This window comes from Bison bison, unplaced genomic scaffold, assembly GCF_000754665.1.
Source record: "Bison bison bison isolate TAMUID 2011002044 unplaced genomic scaffold, Bison_UMD1.0 scf7180017864291, whole genome shotgun sequence".
NCBI classification, from domain to species: Eukaryota; Metazoa; Chordata; class Mammalia; order Artiodactyla; family Bovidae; genus Bison; species Bison bison.
In genome coordinates this window covers 4363783-4369684 of record NW_011494863.1, presented here as the reverse complement: position 1 = coordinate 4369684, position 5902 = coordinate 4363783, and the positions used below count along the sequence as shown (strand labels likewise).

The 5902-nt window shown below is 43.8% G+C and overlaps 1 protein-coding gene across 1 annotated transcript in view; it reads left to right on the top strand.

The window, feature by feature from the left end:
- Positions 1–5305: 5305 nt before the first annotated feature.
- Positions 5306–5902, top strand: part of NR3C1 (nuclear receptor subfamily 3, group C, member 1 (glucocorticoid receptor)) — a 121427-nt gene continuing 120830 nt past the window's right edge. Inside the window, exon 1 of the mRNA XM_010850446.1 lies at positions 5306–5400. The gene's annotated coding sequence lies outside the window, so the exon portion shown is untranslated. The remainder of the gene's footprint in view (positions 5401–5902) is intronic.

Genomic DNA, 5902 nt, shown 5'->3' with positions numbered 1-5902 from the left:
TTAAAGAGGCATCTAATAGCTATGGTAGCTGTAGAAGTAATCTTTTTTAAGTAAGTTCCAACAACCCATGAAATCTGCTTTTGCTGGCTTAATGTAAAATTAACATATTCAATGAACTGCCATACTCCAAATTAATACATATGAATATGATAAAAATTTATTGATTCTAATTTACATTTAATGTCATAGATTTAAAGTGAGGTGGGGGGATAAAAGGATAGAATAACCAGAAAGTTCAGTCATGACAAGGAATCATGGGCTGTAGGAAAATAAGTTACAAGGAGGTCTCTTTATGTAAAAGGAAATACATGTGGTAAACAATGGTAAAGGTGGAAATGAATGTGGCATGTACACTGTGCTCTTTCTTCATCAGGCTCTCTCCTAACTACAACTACTAAAGGCATTCATCTCAACTAATCCAGGTTCTCCATTCTCCCTGGAAACATACCGACTGATGCAGGACAGGCTGAACACTGGGGCCGCAGTTACTTCCTATGCTCCACACATTGCTGTTTCTACCATTTATGCTCTCCAACAGTTCCTGGCAGTTTTTCCCCCCAAATGATGTTTATTCCATTTGCATTGTTCTAGTAATTACTTGATTTAATTAAATATTAAGTAAAATGATGAAACATGAGTAATGAAACTTTTTGGTTTATAAAATCCAAATGGAAAAACACCCTATAAATAATTGCTGTCAAACTAGGTGAATTTAAGACTACTTTAAAAGATCGGGGTGAGGATAGAGAGGATGAATTATAAAAATTTAGAAATCTATACTCATATTATTTTTAAGTATTTTTAATTTCTTGCTCTACTTTAAAGAAAACTTGAAAAATAGTAATACCGCATATTAATAACTGCTAATGATGACTGAACATTTAATATACCCTAAGAATTAGTCAAAGCATTTCATATATATCACATTTGCTTAATCTTTATAATAATTTGAGTTAGTACTATTATCGTAATATCTTATGGAAAAACCCAAGTGAATTTTTTGGCCAACCCAATATCATCCCCATTTTACAGACAATAGAAACTGAGGCACAGAGAGTTAGGTTGCCCAAGGTTACGTTCTTCATAGAGGTGGAGGCCAGCCAGCCAGTCTGGCTTTTAACAGCTATGCTGATGCAATGCAGGTGTACTTTATACATGAATGAAAACACAAAATGCCAGTCACTGGACTCTCAAAAGCTTTAGACCCTCATCAAAGGATTAACAACTAAATATTCAGTCATAAATTCTAGGTTTTAAAGCTTCAAATTTACAACTATAATTTTTTATGATTCCCTTGCTTTAACTGACTTTATTTTAATACCAGTCCAATCACATCGGTGACAAAGTTTTGCCTTCTACAAAGGTGAAAGTCGTAGTCTTAAATACTAACCAGAATGAGAGTTGAGGTCTGTATACACTGATAGGGATTTATTGTAGATGCTTAAGCAGGAGTGTGACAGGACTTAATTGATGATTTGGAGGAGCATTCTGGCAGTGAGGCCTGGATTTTTTCTTTTTTTAAAATTGGTATACAATTGCTTTACAATGTTGTTAATTTCTGCTATACAATGAAGTGAATAGGCTAAATGTGTACATATATTCCTTCCTCTTAGATCTCCTTCCCACCTCCATCCCCCATCCCACTGCGCATCCAGGTCATCACAGAGCACCAAGCAGAGCTTCCTGTGCTTATATCAGGTTCCAACTAGCTATCTAAAATGATACAACAGATGAACAGAATTGGAGAATTCACTCTGATAATCAATTGCTGTATAAATGTAAAAAAGTGGTTTAGTTACTGTTCAGGTTTAAGGTTTTATTCACCTTAGGATATAGTCTCAGACCCATTCCATTTCTTCCTTCCTTCCTTCATTTACTTATTCATTTAACAGACAGCCACTGGGTACCTACTATGTACTAGTGATACAGTTGAAGGAAATGGGAACCCACCCCAGTACTCTTGCCTGGAAAATCCCATGGATGGAGGAGCCTGGAAGGCTGCAGTCCATGGGGTCGCGAAGAATCAGACATGACTGATAGACTTCACTTTCACTTTTCACTTTCATGCATTGGAGGAGGAAATGGCAAGCCACTCCACTGTTCTTGCTTGGAGAATCCCAGGGACAGAGGAGCCTGGTGGGCTGCCGTCTATGAGGTCGCACAGAGTCAGACACGACTGAAGCAACTTAGCAGCAGCAGCAGCAGTGATACAGTGTTGAAAAAGACAGACACAGGCTCTGCCATCAAAGAGCTTTTTACAAATTTTTTAATATTTATTTACTTGGCTGTGCTGGGTCTTAGTTGCAGCATGTGGCATGTGGTTTCTTGACCAGGGATCGAACCCAGGCCCCTTTGCACTGGGAGCCTAGAGTCCTCACCACTGGACTACCAGGGAAGTCCCAGAGCAGCTTATATTCTAGAGGGGGAGAAGAAATTTAACAAACGAATCCAGAAATAGCAAACGATCACTGTTATGTGCCACCAAGGTAAAGTACAGGACACTATAGGATCAAACAGTAATGAGTCTTTGTTTGTTGTTTAATTTTTTTAGGAAGGCGTACTCAGGTGTTTAAACATAAGTCAATTAAAATGAAGACCTTGAGTAATATTTGGACACATTTCATTAACTCATTTGGCCTCCACAACAATGCAACAATGCAGTAAAAGTGATATTATGTCTAGTTAACCCAATGTTTTATTATAACTATGTACTGGACTCTATTCTAAGAGTGGAACATATAGTGATGAACAAGACAGTGAAGGTCCTTGCCTTGTCACAGTTTGGATATATCACCTCATTCCCACCTTTACTTCTGAGACAATCAAATATCTTCCCCCTCAGATAGGGATTCATCCTATTTCTTCTTTTTTGGTAATTATAACTTCCCAGTGTTACAGATTAATAATTTTCTATCTATTAGTAATTTTTCATATTTAAAGATAAGATCATATATATAAAACACTTTCAGTGGTGCCTGGTAGATAGAAGTTCAGTGAATGTTTACTGTTAGAATTGCTGTTATTATTACAATGCTTAATCTCATGTCCTTTCTGGTACACAGGATTTCATTTCTTAAATTAAGTTCCATACACATTTATTGCAGGTGTATCACAGGATTTGCAAACTCTTTTGTGGAAATTACAAGATCAGTGAACAAATATCTCTTTAATATTGTCTATTTCTACCCTCCATGCTTAGCTATGTGATCTTAGATAAACTTCAAACTCTGTAAGCCTCGGGTTCTCATGTTAAAACCATATATACCTATCTATTCAGCTGTTGTCAGCAGAAGTGGGCAGCAGACTGTGTGTGTGTGGGGGGGGTGTGTTGGGGGAATCAATAAATGTTAGCCACAAAGCACAACAATTTTAATACTCTGAAAAGCAGATACAGGGCTAAAGTTTATGCCTGCTTTCAGATAAACATGAAAGACTAAAGAATGAGAGGTTTCCCATCAAATTAAAAAATTAACAGGCATACTTAGACCACTGAAAAGAAACGAATCAGGAAAATTTAACACTTTTGCTCCACTGAAAGTATTTTCAATGGTGATTGTTAATCTGAAACAATGAGTCCTCTCCCATTTTAAAGTGATCCACTGGACCTGCAAGAAAAAAATGAGAGGGGAGAATTGGGAACTCTTGTAAAAGCGGATGTTACATAAATGCAGGGTGCCAGCAACCTGCAATATGAACAGGTAAGAGGGATGAAGTGTTTTTTTGTTTGTTTTTTAAAAGCAGAGATTCAACCATGAAACAGGATTATGGTATGGGAAGAGACACTTGATTAGATATGTTAGGGTCCCTTTACATGTTTTGTTGTTTAGTTGCTAAGTTGTTTGGGACTCTCTTGCAACCCCGTGAACTGTAGCCCACCAGGCTCACCTGTCCATGGGGTTTCCGAGGCAAGAATACTGGAGTGGGTAGCCATTCCCTTCTCCAGGGGGTCTTCCCCACCCAGGAAGTGAACCTGCATCTCCCACATTGGCAGGCAGACTCTACCACTGAGCCACCAGGGAAGTCTGCCCTTCTCCCTTTATATATGTTTGAATACTTAAATAATTCCTAATATGACGTCTAAGCAGATGTACAAGGATATTCATTTCAGTGCAAGTTTTCATTTTTATGCATTGGAGAAGGAAATGACAACCCACTCCAGTGTTCTTGCCTGGAGAATCCCAGGGATGGGGGAGCCTGGTGGGCTGCCGTCTTTGGGGTCACACAGAGTCGGACACGACTGAAGTGACTTAGCAGCAGCAGCAAGGTAACATTATAGGTTTGGGTCTTGACTTTCTTTCCATGAAGCTGTTGGTTGTTTAGGGACCCACTGGGTAAAGACATGTGATTCTGGTATTTGAAACTTAGAAGGTAAGAAGCCTGGAAAGTAGGCAAAGTAGCATGCTAGGAGTCAATTCTCATTTAGAGGCCACGGTGAGCACCCAAGAGTAGGGCTTCCCTCCAGTTGACTACTGACAAGGAAAAGAAAAGAGAAGTCATTTCTTCCGGATCAGAAGAGGTGTTGCTAACACAAGGGGTTTTGTTAGCAACTGGGTTGCTCAGTGCTCTTCATAAAAATTCTCCTGGCTGAAGGTTCTACGCTGGCAAAGGTCTTGGGTCCCTTCTTGCCTCCGGCGGTGAGCGTCTTTTCCTTTGCCAAGATGGTGGCCCTGGCATCATCTGGAGGCGGCCAGTGCAGATCGCCTCCGCACAGGTGGCTTGCTAATAGCCTAGTTCTCCCCTGTCATCCTTGGACAACACACGGGGCAGCGTCCACCACCTCTGAACCAAAGGCGAGCGACTTCGGCTGCCGGGTAATGAGAACCTCGGCCAAGATGGTGGACGCGCAGCCAAGCGGCGTCAGCTGCCTTTACCAAGATGGCGACGAGAGGTTTCCGGCACGCGCTTACCCAATCCTCTGCAAATGTCAGGGCAGAGCAGCCGCTGCCAGTCTGGGTGCAGCTGGGGGAAAGAGTAGCTGCAGCCGAGCGCCCGGGCAGGGCTAGGTGGAGCTGCCGCAGCCTCCGCCCCTGGCAGCAGCAGGCAAGCGATGTCACCTGTAGGGGCGCAAAAGTTACCTCCCCAAACCCTAAAGCAACACAAACACAACCTTTCCCCGAGTCACACAAATGATAGTATGTGCCGCCCAAGGTAGGAGGCTAGATCCCGGCGTCGCCCTAGCCCTCCCGAGGCGGCGAGCTTGGGGAGGGGGCTGGGGCGGGGGCCTCCCGCGCCGACTCCCCTCGCCCCACGCCCCTCTCTACGGGGACAAGCCACGTGTTTCCCTCGGATGGAGGGGGAGGTGCGTAACGGGAACAGCTGGAAGGAGTTTCACGCTGACATTTTAAAGCTGCGTGTGTTCAATTTTATTTGGAGGGACTAGGGTCTCATGAACACGAAATGGTGAGCAACGCATTGAGGCGAGTGCAGCAAATGTCAAGATTCTGGGGAAGGGCCTCCGCGGGAAACTTGAACGTGGGCCCCCGAGGGGGGTGGAAGGAGAGGTCAGGAGTTGGGGGTGGCGGGGGAGGAGGGCGTACTTTGCAAGCAACTTACTGTTTCGCTTGCAACTTGCTTTTAGGCCTGCCACCTCCTGCTTTCCTTAAAAATAATAAAAAGTGCAAAGAAATCTAGTTCGCCGGAGGTTTTGCATTTGGCGTGCAACTTCCTTCAAGTGTGAGCGCGCTAGGACGGAGGGAGGGATGGGGGTTGAACTTGGCAGGCGGCGCCTCCTTCTGCCGCCGTCGCCGCCTCGCAGACTCGGAGAAGAGGGTGGGGGACTGTCGCGGCGCGGGGGAGGGTGGGTTCTGCTTTGCAACTTCACTCTGGGTGCGAGCGCGCTCGGCGGGTGCAGACTGGGCCGCCCAGACGATGCGGGGGTGGGGGACCGGGCCGCACGCGAACC